The following is a 16,835-nucleotide window of genomic DNA, read 5'->3' as shown; positions in this document are numbered from 1 at the left end:
CGTTGCGGGGTGGTTTCGTTTTTTAAAAAAAAAAGACAAGTTTAGGAAGAAATTGAAACTTGCACGTCAGTGCACTTCACAGAACATTCTCTTAAATAGCAGGTGTTTGAGTGTTTGGATTGCACGCGGGGGGCGTGGAGATAGGGTTTGTGGGGACCGGGACAGGCGAGCAGGGTTCCACTACTTCTTTTCGTACACTGATTGGGCATCAAAATAGTAGCAGCCCAGTCCAATTACTGAAGATTTTTTTTTTCAAATGACAACAGTGTAATTGCCCCGTTCGGACTTCAAAACAGCAGCACATAAGGAGTATTTTTCTCGGTCTGCAGAAATAATCAGCAGCCAGTGGTCACAGGAAAATTATTCAGATGAGCAGTAGGTGGCAGTGTCTTGCGACGTTCACTTTCTTAGACAATCACCTCCTTTTCTGATAAGTTATTTCCTGTACGAAAACTCTTTACATGAATCATGTAATGATGTGTGTGTTTGCTTCCCGACAGGGCGAAGGAGCGGACACACTGGCTTGCAACTTTCAATCCAGGTAAGAGACGTAATGCGTACACACGTAGTCAAATTCTCACACCGCTCGCCAAGGTTTTTTTTTTTTTCTTGTCGAATGTGAATCTGAACCTCCGAGGAGGGTGGAGTCAAATATTTTGGAGGGTGATCCCCAGGGTTAGCTGGAGTTGCGCAGAGACAATTTCAGAGCGTTTTAGCGTGATTTCGACGGAGCGAAGTGCAGCCTGGTGGCTGGGACATTGCGGTTGATTGGCAGGGAGAGTAAGAGGACCACAAAGCCATACTAACCAAACAAAAGAAGCCTTTGGTGCCGAGGCCAGGCTCCAGAGTTCTCTGTAGGCCAGTCCACCACTGGGGTGGGGTTTTGCAGAGCTCTCAATTTACCCGCCAAAAGCATCCACACACCCGCCAGCTCATTTCTTTCACCCGCACCTTGACACTCGCATTATACTGTACTACGCAGTGCCGCGAGAAAATGACTGTCTTCTCACGGGCTATTCCAGGCAACCATTTTGCCTCTCTGACCTTCGGCTTCGAGCTGCCTGTGAGGAACCGACTGGCTGCTTCACTCTGCTGCTGCCCGAACTAACGCTGTGGAGGACTCTGCAGCAGCCTTCCACATTAGATAAGGGCTGCTGCTGCCTCTGAATTCTCCTTCTGCTCTTGTCGTGCCTTGCCCACAGGCCCTGCTGCCAGTGACCGCAGCCTGCCAAAACGCTGAGGTGAGGGTTCACGACATAATGTCAGAGTCAAGACCCTGCACACTGTCATATGATCGTTTTGTATGCACACACATGTGGCGTTGATACCACAGATATCGAAAGGCTTTGGAAGCCGTTCATATTGTTTTAAATTAGGTAGGCGCCCACAAACCCCCTACCCCTGCCCCCATCTATCTTTTTGGTAACATTAGGGGCAGATGGCATTTTAACACATGCAAAAATAAAATAAAACTGCAAATCATTACAGATGCAGGGAACACATTAGAACTCTGTCCAGGCTCTTTCGGGCAAAATACATACACACCTCCTGATTTGCATATGGATTGCACCAACAGAAGTGACTTCACATAAAAGGACTTTGCATCAGTCTTTGATACTTGGAGGCACTATGGAGTTGACTTTATAATAAGTTGCCATAAGTAAGCCAACTGGCAAATAACTGGTTCAACATACCTAAATTGCACGATTGTTATATATGGAGCAACTCTATAGTCGGGCTTTTTTAAAATGAACAGCATGATATATTAACATACGTTCTGAAGTAAAACACTGACAGGGTACACTTACAGAGCTGCAGATCTGCCCAGGATCACACACTTTGGTTAAATGGTGGAACTGGGATGTTTACAAATTTAAGCAACTGACCACATCTTGACAGGTTTAGTTGAAATAGATATTCATTGAGGTTGCCCTTTGCATTTCATGTCCTTAAATAATACTTTATTTGTAGCAATGCCTTTCATAATTAGCTTTACATTATACACATCATCCTAGAAATATGTTGAGTAATAAGAGTATGGCTTTAATTTGATTCTCCCCATCCTGCATGCAAAGTCACAATAGCATCATGCAAGATGATGTGAGCCACTTGGGTAAAGCCATAGTCATTATTTCACTCGGATATTAAGCCCGTTGTAAAAAAAAACCCCCACAAATAAAGCATGCAACATTATGCACCCTTTCCTTCTCACTGCTGATCACTCCCTCCCATGCACATTTCTAAAGGGACAAAAGTCCCTGCTAATAGAGCCCCCTCCCTCCCATCAGTGCCTAATGGCTCACATTGAAATGCTCTGTTAACACAGAGCAACGTGAGAGCCCCTCTGCTGCCCGAAGCTCCTTGGGACATTGTCCTGGCAGCAGGACACCTCTCCCGTTCAGAAAGGGTAAGGTGTCCCTCATTGAGGTGCTTCACAGGAGAAGTGTCCCGCTGACAAAAATCCCGGTCAGGCTCTCAAAAGAGCCTGTGCGGGGGCAGCTTGCCCCCCGGCCACCCTGCTCGGTACGCCACTGATGACAATGCACTATGCAACACCTGCCACAGGCCTCCTGGTCCTTGTCGGCCATACAGAACCTGAGTATTCCCTAGATCCCAAGTGCTGCTTGCATAACATCACAATTTCCATCCCCATTGCTACTAGTGGCAAACATGCCCTATGTCCACAGCTTCAGCACCCTCTTACACAGAGATTGACATGCTGCCTCTGTTCCACTATTTCGAGTTTAAACATCATGAGCACAGTTGGTTTCTTGTGACAGTTGTACATTTATTTTTAGGCAGGTGCACTTTTGGGGGAAAAAAAATAAACTGTACAGAATGAACATGTATTTGTATTTTTTTAACTCCATTTACTTGGTACAATGGTTGCATGCAAAAGGGCCTAGTGTTGCAGCACCTTTAGTTAGTTAATATTGGGATTTTTTGCACACACTCTTCTGTGATGTCACTTCCTGTGATGTCAATTCCTCTAACGCCGGAGGCCACCTCCTGTGTCCAACCCAGGCTTTCAGCCTCCAAGCAGTTGCGAAAGGTTGAGAGCTATGGGTTTTGCGTCTCTACATTTGGGGAAAAACCGCCTAAATAACAATAGTTCCCAAGTTTCCCGCAGCCACGCTTGAGAATGCAACCTAGTCCTGTTTTCCCGTTTGCACTGTGGGACTTATAGTTTAACGTTCTCATTTTATATTTAGAAAAAACTGCACGTCCCAGAATTCCAAGCAAATCCAGGACTGGACGGCTTGCATATTTTAACAACAAAATTGCATTGACTTGGTGTAGTTTAAGGTTTTCAAATTTAAAAGGGTTGTGGAAAAGTATGTTGTTTGGGGCATAAGCAGTTTTGTTGGTGCAGTTTTGTATGCCTGGAGTACGTATCTGTTTTTTAAATCAATATATTTTTTCAATGAAACATTGGTTGGGCTTTCATTGGGGAAGGCAGCTGCCCGGTACTTATAGGGAGGAGTAATACCTAAATTCATTACTGTTAATCCTCATTACACCTAGTCCCGCTCTTCCTCGTCACAGTACTTTTGCATCCTGCCAGCAACTACCAAAACCCTTTGCCAACATTCATTGTTCTGCACCTCCCTAGTAGACATAATACCTCCCTTTCCCATTAACCCTCAGTTAACTATTTGCAACCGAGGATGGGCTCGAGCATCTCCCTCAGGGCGGGAGAGGCAGGTCTGTAAGGTGGGGATTTAAAGGAGGGAGGTGCAGGTGTCCTGTTGTAGGGCAGAACAGTCCAGCTTACATTTGTGGTTGTTTCTTTCCAGTCTAAGGAGCAAGCCTGCAGGTGCCCCATCATCTTTTCATCCGATCCCTCCACACTTGTGAGGTCAGAGGGGGGGGGCTGCCATGCCCCAGAGGCCTCTTCGGTTACTGACCACAACAAGGTGACCATGTATCCCCTTGATGATTCACATATGCAACAGCTAACATATTAGCTGTCCGCACCAAAACAGACCGCTCCTCGCTGGGAAAAAATACCAGGGCTATGGCAATCGCGGGCAGCTCCTTCATGTTGAAAGAACAGGATTTTTCTGTCCAAGTCCACAACTCCTGGTGAGTGAGATCCCCCCGCCCTGCTCCACTGGCATCTGTGGCAAGAGTGATCAGTACGGATTACACCAAAGAAAACCATCTTCACATCCATCCCCCAGTAAAAACTGCCCTTCAGGGCCTGTGACATTGGCAGCAGTGCTTCGAACTCCTGCAACAGCAAGCGTCACTGCAGTGAAGATGAGTTGCCAGAGGCCCGGGTGCTACCGGGACGATGGTAGGGTTGTAAAGGTCCAGATTCACCGCTGCCAGCGGGGTGCGCATGTACCAGTTGCGCAAGTAATGTGACATCAAGAGTGACATAATGGGTGGGGACGTCATTGAGCGTGGTGCTGCTTGCATAAGGTGATCTTAGAATGGATTTCTAAACCCTAGCTTGATGGACATAAGTTTAGGAGGCCGCCCTAGTTTAGTGAAACAGGGGAACCTTTTGGACAAGCCAGACCAATTGCGGTAGCTTTGCAGGCGGTCACGACTAAGTCTCAGTAGGGGTGATAGTGATTCAAGCCCACAATGAACACACACAGTAAAGATACCACAAAATACTCACAGACAGGTGTAAATCAAAAATACATGTACATTTATTTTAGGTCCAATAAAACAATAAAAATAACCAAACTAATAATGCAACAGTTACCACACAAGCATTCCACTATGTAACATATATACAACTACTGTAGCCTAATCCGATAAAGGGAGTAAAAGATCCACAACCTGTAACAGAAGTGGGGTTAACACGAATTATGCATTAGGCAGTCTTCAGCAGGATGGACACCCTAACTTATTCAGTCCAGCCCTATGAAGTGGAAAGCCTTGTTGTAACGCTTACCTGGACTCTGCGGGGACACTCACGATGGAACTACGTAACACAGCTTTTCTCAATTAGTGTGCCTCCAAATCTCCCTTCAACATACCATGAAAGGTTCCTAGAACAAACACAAGAGAATTCTAAGAATTTTGACTAGCGCTTCAATGAAGTTAAACTAATCCAAAACACTAATGTCATTCTTCAGCTTTTCTCATTACCTTGGGAATTTGTGTTGTTAACTCTCCATCCTGCATCGGTGCAGGGGCGCTAGTTCTGAAGAAGGGATATGGCGCTAATTATAGTGGCAAGGAAGGACGTTATTACTAAAGTTCAAATGAACTGGGAAGGTACTTCGAACAGATGTTCACACGGCTTGATAAAGAGTGTGAACCCTAGACGACTGTGCCTAAACTGAAGTAGCTGAAACTATTGGTCAATCCAAGGGACCCCCACAGGTGAATAGGGCTGGGAAAGATTGCTGAGTGGAGTACTTGGCTGTGAGGAAAATTTCTACACACACGCCTTCGTGGAACCACCACAGGAAACGAATTTACCTCAGGAAAACGCTCACAACCACTGAGCGTGCAAGCCTTTGAAAATAGTAAAATGCGTCATCAAAAGCTTGTTGCAAACAATGTGTGAAGAACACATACCAACTAAAACCAAAAGCTAAGAAAGCTCAATAACTAATGAAGCGTAAAACCGGCTCCATTACATTGCGCGCAGCATGTGTTTAGATAAATATTACAATGTAACACAGAACTTCACAATGCCATGAAAAACCATGACACTTCAGGGAAAATAAAAGATACTCGCGAAATATCCTGACTGAAACCCTTGAACCATGGAAGCCGCTCTGTGTCTGGAAAGTGACGGGGCTAACTGAGTGACAGGGGAGAATTCCGTGACTAGAGTTCCAAGACCCTACTGTGGAAAATTCTGTGACTGGAATTGTAGGAATTACAGGGAACTCCGGGGAAACAAATAACGGGAGCAGAGGGAACCCAAAATGACAGAAAAGGAAAGGTGACTAGTGGCGCTGAACGTGACAGGACCTAAAGCTGGACAGCGGTAAGCGTTGACTGGATTCTTTCCGAATGCGAAGCAGGCAATGCTCGAGGGGAGGGGCTTAAATAGGAGGAGAGAGAAAACAACTAGACCTACACTGCGCACGCTACCAGCATAACCCAGGCAGCCCTGTTGAGTGTCAAGATGTACTACCCATGCCTAACACTTCCCTGAGTTGTCTTTTCCTAACATCCACGAATGGTAGATTGAAGACTAATTCTTTTTGGAAGCAATTTTAGGAACCTTTGCCGTGATCATGACACTTGTGCCCAATGCACATTAGTGCGTAAAAACACATGGTTGTGCATAAAGCGAAGACGATACCTTTTCAGGAGGCTGGGATAGTTGGGTAAGGGTCCTGAAGAGGGTAGAAATTCCAATTGCCAGGAAAGGGTCTGCCCTAGCGGACCGAGTAGTTTACAACTTTCGGAACAGGCCAGGGTGCGCAGGCTATCCCAACCAAAGGGAGGATCCCACGGACCCTTGTGTATAAAAATAAATGGATGAGCCAGGGACCACTGGTAAGTCATGCAGGTACTCGCCGCCCCTTGCTTCAAACCGAACCATGCCAGTTTAGTCAAGGTCGTCTGAGGTTGTAAATTCTGCCTTCATTTCTTGGATCCGGCTCTCAGGTGCTGCGGGACAGGACAGTAGTCCAAGACCGGACAGTAGCCACAACTCCACCCACGAAGGGAGGAAGAAGAACATTCCAGTGTAGCAGGACTCTAGGCACATTAGAGAAGGTGGGAAAGTCACCCGCAATGAGCGTCGCAGTGACGCAGGGACCGCAAAGGCTTGCAACTTTACACACACTCCTAATTCGTGACCCAGAGGAGCTAGGCCTATGAAATTTGGCAGTAGAGTGTCGAGAACCACAAGCTAGGGATTGCCAAAGTTTTCAAGTCTCAACTCGAAACGGAAGCCCTTCTATTAGATGTCCTGGGGCAGAGCTGGTCTGTTCACTGGACAGCCCAGGAACCTTTTGGCGGTAAATCAGGAGACGCCGAGAGTAGTTGTTCCCACTACTCAAATGGGTCGAAGCACCCTCACCGACCTTCTAAGATCAAGAAAAAAGCAGGGGTCAGATGGGACAACAGCCGGCTCAGGGTGCCAAATCTTCCAGCTCGTCTCCGGCAGGTCCATAGGCATGCTTCAGCTCACAGGATACTTCGGTAGTTCGGTATGAACCACTGTAGATCAACTTGGAATGGATGCAGGGCCCCTTCTCTTATCCAAAGTTCAATGCGTGATTGAATCTGGACAACCAAGAGAAGATCTACTCCCTTGCATACACACTAGTCGTGGTCCAATCATGGTCCACGGTGGTCGTCATGTATTCATGCATACCAGACATCCTGGCACCAGTAGTGTGGATTGGGACCAGACAATCCCAATCCTCTTCCTGGGCGCTAGCATATGTGGCATGCAGGAGCCTGAGAAAGATGTGGTTTTCGCAGGAGGCTGCATGCCCAAATAAGTAAGTCCCGGGTCAGCTCGACCTAGTGGAAGGCCAAGGGACAAGATGGCCAAAGTACAGAGCAAAAGACTACGTGGCACAGCCTTTTTCGGCACTGGCCACAGTCGGGAGCCATCTGCTGTAAACGTGCTATGGTTTGAAAATAAGAAGCAAAAATACCATTACAGTAAAATGCTGTCATCGGTGTGTGCTAGGCACACTTGTAAATTGACCAAAAATTCCTTGGAGGGTGTATAGGGCCATAAAACAAAAGGACCCATGTGAAATGAGAACAAACTAAAAGACTAAGGGAAACCTAATTTCCCAGTACTGACAGCCTGAAGGACGTGTCAGTTTCCCCATAAAAAATTAGCAAAAGTCCAGAGGAGTGCAGCTGAAGGCTGTGCTCCACTGGAAAAAGTCAGGTTACGATTGCCCAACAAAAGCAAAATGTTTGGGGGGGGGTCCATAATGTTGGCTTGGGTATACCAGAGGGACCGGGGGTCATGCTACGAGCTCACCGTTCCAGGGCCCAACTAACGCTCCCCCAGTGCACAGACGGAGGACTCAACCAAGGGCAAGTTCAAACTGTCATTTATTACACAAACAGACCGGGATCGTACAGGACATTGGAAATCTCCCGGACTCGGGGCTTCTTAGCCCGTGTCGGGCCATTTTGTTTGATTTCTACATCACAACATGGGGCTCTTCCCCAAATACCTATGAGGAAACAAGATTGGGTAGTTGGGGTGGTAGTGCCTATGCATGGCACCTATAGATGTTACTCTATTACATTGTTGCAGGGTCATAGGATTACCATTGGCCCTTTCCCTCTACCATTTACACCTGCATTTCTGTTCCCTGATGGGCTGGAGCTCATCTTCCCAGGCCTGGGACCCAGCTCTGTTCTCAGCCCTCAGTGCACCTTCTCAAGGTGATTAGAAAGGCCATGTGTTTCCAATGTAACCATCAGTGCTACGACTTTTCCCTGTGAGTGCCCTCAGCGTTTCAACGTTGTTAAAAAATCCATGTTTCATTTCCCGTCTGTGTTGCTGAGAACTGTTCGTCTTCCCACCGCGGGTGAATGCCCATTGTCTGGCTCGGCTGTAGCGCATGGTTGAGGACCGTGAAATCGAGCTTTCTAGTCTGCAATTTATGAGTATTTATTCTGCTTTTCTGCAGATGGCTCCTTGTCTTTTAGCTTCGGAATGTGCTGTTTGTCCCTGACCTTGGCTGCAAGCCCTGACCTGCTGCCCTGTGCAGCCTTATTCTGCTGTTCTTCGCCTCTCATCCTGGGGTTTCATGTAACCTCATTATACTTATACTATGCTTTCTATATATCTACACCGTGCTATGTTTCTTATAGGTTAGTAGTATTCTGTTCTTCCAGGCTCCTTATACGATCATGTAGTTCCATAGGGTTGGTTGCAATAAGCGTATGCAAGCTTGCTCTGCATCTCTTATTTTGCCTTGTGTTCTGCGTTTCTTCACTTGGATAATGAGAAAAATAATAAAAGCTTTCGACACTATGCATTTGTGTCTGTCCTCCAATGTGTAAGCATGTTCTTCGTGTGTGTGTCCGTGTAACTTCATGCATGGGTGCAAGTTTGCTTCATGACTGACGTGGTTATTTCGTGGTGTCACCAATGACGTCAGCACAATGGTTTCCGTTATTAGTCAATCTGATCCATCAAGGCATTTGGATCCATGATCAGGGTAGTGGCACCTGCATCCGTAAAGACAGTGACTGGATAAGGTTTGAATGGCTGTCTAAGAGAATATCTGTTCTCAAATGTCGATGTCACTGGCCCTGCTGTGGGCTGTCAAAACAGTGAGTGGTTTCGTGTGTTCTTGACTCTTCGGGCTGTCATGTTCATGGGGGTGAGGATGGCCATTGCAGGGACCCTCTCTTCAATAACATGGAGGGAAAATTGTATTCAGAGAAATCTTTCCTGACAGGTGACATAGAAGCAGGTGCAGTGCGAAAAGTGCCACGGTGGAGCGCAATGAGGGGTGGGTGCTTTCGACTTAGTTTGGGGTAGTTGTATAGAGTGGGCACTGGGTGAGGGTGCAAGATGTTGGTGGGGGTATATATGGTCTGGGGCTTTTGAGCTATATGTGAACAATAGAGAAGCCATTTTGTTTGTAGGCCCATGTTAGGAAAGCTTTCCTCACAGACAGCTCATAATAATGGAGGTGCAGGCCTTGTGTGACGAGCAATATATATTTCTTGAGCATTCAGAAGAAACACTGTGCTGAATTGTGTCACGGCTGAAGTTTCCCAGGAGAACGCAGCGACAGCGAAGTCACTGTGAGAGATACCTTCGAAGCCAATGAGCTATGCACCGGGGTGCACAAAAAGAATTGACAGAGAAATAGAAATAAAGTTAATTAAACTCCAGCCACGTTGAGGTATATTTTTTCAGACTACATTTGGCAGCATGGCGTAAGAAGGGAGCTGGCCGCCAAAGTTTTCGGGTAGGGGTTCTGAGGCGTGGAATGAGGAGCCAATCACCAGGGAGAAGTTTTGGTTTTCCTAGGGTGCAACCTTGTACAGTGTCCTCGCTGATTTCCGCTAGGGACACCATTGGTACGACTCGTGTGAAAGTCTTACCCCTTGCCATATCAAGCCATTTTGTACATTGGAAATTGCCAACCAAAGACAAACCCGGGTTTTTGACTGATCAGCACAATCACATAATTGTGTGGGAAGGTTTGTGACGTCAAGGGGTGGTTCTGTAAAGGGGTGTGTCGTCAAATAAGGGTCAATCAACATATATTTGGATATAGGGGACTGACTCCCCACCAATTACCTCCTGTGACCTGCCTTAACAATGTAACTAAAATTTTGTATGGTAATTTGGCAAATAAAGTGCAAAATGTTCAGCCGTATTGGGCAGTGTTGACAGCTCACTTAATTCAATTCAGTTCCACAGGGCTGTTTGAACCGTGCTTCCCAGCTGTTTGAGTCCAATACATTTGTGTTACTTCTTGCTTGGTGTACGTTCCCTATTTTGGATTACTTTTATTCCCTGAAGTTACTTTTGGTGGAGGTCCCTTGGTACATTGTGGAGTCCCCAACGAGATCCTCATTTCCCTCAGGAAGCTGAGGGTATTCTTGCTGCTCTCCTGGGAGCACGGGGCAGGTAAGCGAAGACAAATTCAAAGTGCACTAAACGAGGAGGCCCAGCAGACGCAGAGTTTTCAAAGGTCTGCCTGGTCCCGAGCACTGCCTGCTTTCAGGTGGAGGTGAAGCACGTGGGGGAAGACTCAGTGCTGAGAGGACACAAGGATCTGTAGAGCATGTGAGCGCACCCTCGCATGAACACGCAGCAGGTTTTTTATGGTATATAGGACGCATCCTACAGGGGGAGGACAATCGGCCGTAGTAGTCGTAGATTTTACTTCCTCCTCTCCGATAGGGAGAAGGTGTGTGGCGGGCACATCTGTAATAGAAGGGAGGCGTGTGTAGATGGTGGCAGACTCCCATTAGATGGGAGTGGTGCATAGTGCAGGCGATTGTACAGTAGCATCATTCTTTATGGTGATTGAGAGATGGCAAGTGCTGCTTTATTGGTGTGGAGCACATACAGTAGATAAGAAATATTGTGTTGCCCGAGATGGAAGTGCTGGTGCAAGAGTGTTGCTGTAAATAGTAGTGCTTAGTGGATTTTTGACATAGCTCAATGGCCGGAGGAGAAGGAGGGGCCAGGTAACTGTATATTAATAGAGTTTCAGGTAGTGTGAATTGTGTGTGCCTGTGGAGAGGGACATTAAGTTTCACAAAGAATAAGTGGGTGGGCCGGTGGAGAAGGCCAGTGAGTGTGGAGAGGTGTCGCAACTGGGCCACTGGAGAACCAATTGGCACACATTTTGGACTATTTGGGACTCCTTCATTACCATAATCTTCCCCGGACAATACCTATTCATATTTGTGTCTTTACTTTCTGTTTGTAAGACTTAAGAACTTCCTTATTTGATTTCACAAACTACATATCCCATAATGCACCTTGTAGCAGTTCTCATTCCCTGGCTATTCCTATGCAGCAGTTCTAGAACCACAATCCCCATAAGCCCTAGAGATCAGTGCTGCTTTCACTTTCCCAGGACTAGACAGGGAGGAGGCAGATTACCTTCAGGTGTGGCGCTCCACATGCTGCTAATAAGCCTGCTTCTGCACAGGGGAGGTCAATATTTAAGCAGCTGCCTGCAGGAGCACAGTGTTCTTGCATCGAGTTCACTCTCAGCGCTTTGATCCTTGGATTACTGCCATTTTCTGTTGCTTCCAGCCTGTTTCAGTGTCCTGTGTTCCCTGCTACTCTGCCTGCACTCCCCTGCCTTTTGCCATGCACCTCTCTACTTCATGCACTGCAGCCCAGCTCCCCTGCTTGCAGTCCTCTGTTCACTGTCTGCAGCCCCTTCCTCTCTACTACCTATTATCTTGTTCCTTGCCTGTAGTTTCTTGTTCTATGCACACAGTCCATGCTACCTGGATTTAGCTTCCAAGTGTCAAGTCTTGAGTGTCCTTGTTATCTGTCTTCAGTCCTGCCCTTGTTATTCCAGTCCAGATTTAAAGTACCTTGAATTCCTTGTTACCACTCTGCAGTTTAGTCCTAGTTTTCCTAGTCCAGAGTTTGTCCTGAGTTTTCTTGTTCCTGATCTATAGTTCAGTCTGCTGTTCCTTGATTCTGGTCCTTAGTGTCTAGTCTGCAGTTCCAGTTTCCTGTACTTTGATTCTTTCCTTCTTGCTTTTCCTCTTTCATTCCTGATTTGGGTCCTGAACCTTGCTTACTTTGACTTCCTATTCTTCCTTTGATATTTCTGTTACCTTGTCCTCACTTGTGCTTGTGGAATTCCTCTGTTTAGAGTTTGACTGCTGGGTTTCCCAGTAGGCAATCTCTGCTCCTTTCCTTTGTCATGTTTCAGTATTGTACCTTGTGCCATATTGTTAAGAGTGTGCTGATTCCTGCTTTAGGAGGCAGTCATTGTTCGTTTGCTTCTGAACCCAAACAAGCTTCAGTCTTGTGAGTACTGTTTCCTAGTTTGTGCTTTAGGGTCCAGACACCGACACTCTTTGCTGGGGAAGCCAAGCTGTTGGGTGGACACAAGGAGATGTGAGAGAATCCAGGAGGTGGCGAGCGAGACAGAAGTGGCACAGAGAAAGGGGGAGACAGAGAGAGACAGAGACAAAAAACCACAGACGCTTAAATTACGTAATGAGTTGGATAAGTCCCTGTATTTGGGGAGATACAAATACACCAGGATGAGAGGGACTTTTGGAGAAGCGTATATCTTCAAAGTGAATCAACATATGAGAGAACCTGGCAGGAGGGTATACCAGGTGTTTTGAGAATCCGAAGGAAGATTCATTCCCATAGGATGTTTGAATTGCATTTGTGGTATTTTTTTTTCATAGCAACATTTTATTAGGTTGTACAAATCAGCAATACATCAACAACAGTAATGTGATCAATAATCTCAACGTTCAGCAATATACATTCGTATGGAAGAGGATTTATTAGTCGGTGTTAGGCAGAACTCCATTGTCCTATACTATATTTGAACTTGGTGGATATATCAGCAGTTATGAGTTAGGTCACTCTAATTGAAGATTATGGACTGGTCAGTAGAGGGGGCTGCTTTGTAGCCATCTGGTGAGTGGTGGCCTTCTGGACAGAGCCCGGAATCTAGTTGCATATTCCATGAAAGGATCCCAGATGTTCATGGATTTGGTGAAGGAATTATTTCGGATTGCGGATACCTTTTCCGCCACTGCAATGTCCCACCATTTGGACCACCATAATGCTATCGAGGGTCCTTCCTCATGTTTCCACAGGCGGGCCATGGCAATTTTCGCTGCGAGGAGTAGATGCGTACACAACTGAGGTATGTGACCTGAGATTGGTAATGCCCCGTCCCCTGTTTCCCTTAGGAGAATGATCCCCGGATCCCAAGGAACAGTGAGTCCAGTAATGTCTTTGTTGTGTTTGATCGCCTCCGCCTTTGGGCAGGCCCATACCATGTGAAATAATGAACCGGGGATGTTGCAGCCCCGCCAGCATTGGTCAGAGAGATTTGGTTTAGCTCTGTTGATTTGGACAGGGGTTACATAATATCTGTAACAGAGTTTGTAGCCGCCCTCCCTGTTAGTAATACATTGTGAGCTTTTATGCAGCCTGGTCCAGATTTTTGCCCATTCTTCAACCTCTATTTCTCCTCCTAGGTCCCTCTCCCACTGAATCATGTATCTTTCTTTTTTCGTGGGGTCAACCCTGTCCAGGAGACGGTATAGTGTAGAGATTTTGCCTCTTTTATTGGGGTTGTGAGGGTGTTTTCTAGAGCCGTCAGCTCTCTAGCGCATTTCTCTCGAACCGCCCTGTGAGATAACCAGTGCCTTAATTGAGTATAATGAAATCTTTCTCTCTCCCCTATCCCGAATTTCTCTTTACATCTTTCAAATGAAATGGGTGCACCCTCCTCTAGGAAGTCACTTGTTTTAAGCAGTCCACCCTCCCTCCAGGATTGGAACCTATTGGGGCTGCAGCCTGGTGAAAACTCTGGGTTGTTCCAGATAGGTGATAGCGGGCCCAGTACACCCCTAATGCCCCATTTCCGAGCCGCTGCTTTCCAACATCGGGCAGTTGTGATTGTAGCAGACAGAGGGCCTTTATTCGCTTGCACTTTTCTTTCTGGCAGGTGTGGGAGGTCTGCGGGGCTGCCTGGGCACCAGGTCTCCTCTATCTGCATCCATTTTGGGGCATCCTCTTCCTGTACCCAGGAGAAGGAATGTGATAGCTGAGCTGCTAGGGTATATCTGGCTATGTCTGGCACCCCCATCCCACCCTGATTCTTGTCCCGCATCATTATTCATTTACCTATGCGCGGCTTTTTCCCCCTCCCCAGACAAATCCCTGCATTTTCTTTTGCATATCAACAAGTACTGGGCCCGGAATGTGGGTCAGTATTGCTGTGCAGGTGAATAGCCACCTGGGGACAATGTTCATTGTTATGGCTACAATCCGCCCGAACCAGGAGATTTCCCTGGAGGACCAGGTCTTTAGGTCATTCTTGAGATTTATAATAAGTTGTGGGAAATTTTCAGCATATAGTTGGGCCGGGTCCTTAGTGATTCGTACCCCTAGGTATTCCATCACACCTTTTGCCCATGGAATAGGCATTAGCGGGCGCAGGGTGGCTCTTTCGAGACCATGGATGTTGATCGCTAGGGCTGATGATTTGTCTAAGTTAATTTTAAACCCTGACGATGCTCTGAATTTGTCAATTTCTTTCCATAGAGAATCTAGGGATGATGCCAGGTTTGTGGCTGTGATTAAAACATCATCCGCATATAGAGCGATTTTATATTCCCGGCCACCTATTTTGACCCCCCCTATCCTGGCATTCTGCCTAATCCTGGCTGCAAAGGGCTCCATAGATAATGCAAAAATCAGAGGTGATAGTGGGCACCCCTGTCGGGTGCCCCATGATATCTGTATTGCTTCAGATCACCTGCCATTAACCCGTCATTGTGTTGTGGGAATTTGATAATTGGCCATAACCCATTTGGTGAAATTTAGGCCGAAACCAAAGTGTTCCAAGATTGCCCGCAGGTACCCCCAGTCCATCATATCAAAAGCTTTGTGAGCATCCAATGATATAACTGCCATTCTGTCCCCAGCCCTGTGGGCATGTTCAATAATGTCTATTGTTCTCCGGATATTGTCATGAGTCCCTCTCCCAGGTATAAACCCTGTCTGATCACTGTTAATTAGGCCCGGCAGGACTGCACCTAGTCTGCCCGCCAACACTTTAGCGAAAATCTTACCGTCATTGTTCATGAGCGTAATCTGGCAGTAGGAGCTGGGCAGTTCAGGAGCCCTCCCGGGTTTATGTAGCAGGACTGTCAGCGACTCCGCCATCGATCTAGTGACAGAGCCGGATGCAAGGAAAGAGTTGAATAATTCCACCAGCTGAGGGACCAGGAGCCTGGCGTACTTCTTGTAAAAGGATGCGGATAGGCCATCAGGGCCAGGAGCCTTGGATTTCAGCGATTTGATGGCTTCGATTATTTCCTCCGACGACACAGGCATCTTGAGGTGCTCCAGCTGGGTCGTGTTCTGCTTGGGTATTGATTGTAAATACTTTGGTAGGTTGTCTAGTGCTGTTGATGACCCACTCATGATTTCTGAGTGGTATCTTGATAGTTCCGCAATTTTATCCGCGTCACTGTAGAGAGCTTTGCCATCCGCTCCAGCAGTAAGGATGTTGTTTCTGCTTCGAGTTTTTTTTCAGTTTTTGCACTAGTACTCTTTTCCCTTTATTCCCCTTCATGTAATAAAACTATCTTGTAAAGGCTAAGGACTTAGCGGTGCGGTCGGCGCAGTGAATTTCTAAGGCTGTTTTGGCCCTTCTTAGCTCTCTCTAGGCTTTTCTGGAGTATCTGTCTCCAGTTGGTTCACCTTCTCCTCCAGCTTGGATGCAGCTATGTTAGAGACCCTTCGTTGTTCCGCTCCTGCGCTGATTAGCGAGCCTCTGACAACTGCCTTCATTGCATCCCAGATGATATTGATAGGAGAGGTCTCTGTGGTATTTTCTCAAAAGTAGTTGACTATTGTGTTCTCGACTTCCATCTTGATGCATTCATCCAGTAGCAGAGTGTCGTTCAGTTTCCAGTGTCTTTGTGCAGGGAGCTTTTGCCCCGATGTAGCTAGCTTCGCCGTCACTGGAGCGTGATCCGAGATCATACAGGTGTGTATTGCAGTTGCCTCCAAGCATGGGTAGATGACTCCTGAGATTAAAATGAGGTCGATTTTTGAGAAGCCTTTATGCACCTGGGAATAGTGCGAGTAGTCTCTCGAGGTCTCGTTAAAGAGGCTCCAGGCGTCAACGGTTTCCGTTTCCCTTAGTAGCTTGACCAGTGAGAGTGCTTGTGCATAGTCGGATTTAGTGGGCGGAAGGGTCTTGTCCATCTGGGGATTCGGCATTGAGTTGAAGTCCCCGCCCATGATTAGATGCCCTTCTTGGAATGCTAAAATGGTTGGCATTAGATTTGTGATGAAGTTAGCTTGAGCAGAGTTGGGCCCATAAATTGCAGCAATGGTGATCGGGAGCTCCTCGAACATCCCTTTGAGTAGGAGATATCACCCGTTTGGATCTCTTTTTATAGTAATTTTTGTTAGGGGGACCCTATCACCGAGGAGTATTGCCACTCCCCTTTTCTTCTGGCCCGCGGTAGCAAAGTATGCTTTTCGGTACCTGGTAAATTTTACTCTGTGTTTGTCTTCCTGTAGTAAATGGGTTTCTTGAAGCAACACAATGTCCCCCGCTAATTGCCCAAGCCTGTGTTCTACGGATTTTCGTTTCCGTGGCGAGTTTAGCCCTTGCACATTCCATGATAAGATTGTTATTGCGCTCGTATCA

The 16,835-nt window shown here is 46.8% G+C and overlaps 1 protein-coding gene across 6 annotated transcripts in view; it reads left to right on the top strand.

Moving 5' to 3' along the window:
* Positions 1-425: 425 nt before the first annotated feature.
* TICAM2 (TIR domain containing adaptor molecule 2) overlaps positions 426-16,835 on the top strand; it is a 248,995-nt gene continuing 232,585 nt past the window's right edge. For 5 of the 6 annotated variants that reach the window (XR_011280314.1, XM_069625528.1, XM_069625526.1 and 2 more), the window contains exon 1: positions 426-541. The gene's annotated coding sequence lies outside the window, so the exon portion shown is untranslated. The remainder of the gene's footprint in view (positions 542-16,835) is intronic. The other variant, XM_069625530.1, reaches the window with a different exon arrangement.

This window comes from Ambystoma mexicanum, chromosome 6p (genome assembly GCF_040938575.1).
Source record: "Ambystoma mexicanum isolate Mex_15411 chromosome 6p, UKY_AmexF1_1, whole genome shotgun sequence".
Taxonomy (NCBI): domain Eukaryota; kingdom Metazoa; phylum Chordata; class Amphibia; order Caudata; family Ambystomatidae; genus Ambystoma; species Ambystoma mexicanum.
Note: the sequence above shows the minus strand (reverse complement) of the source record. Positions and strands in the feature narration are given on the sequence as shown.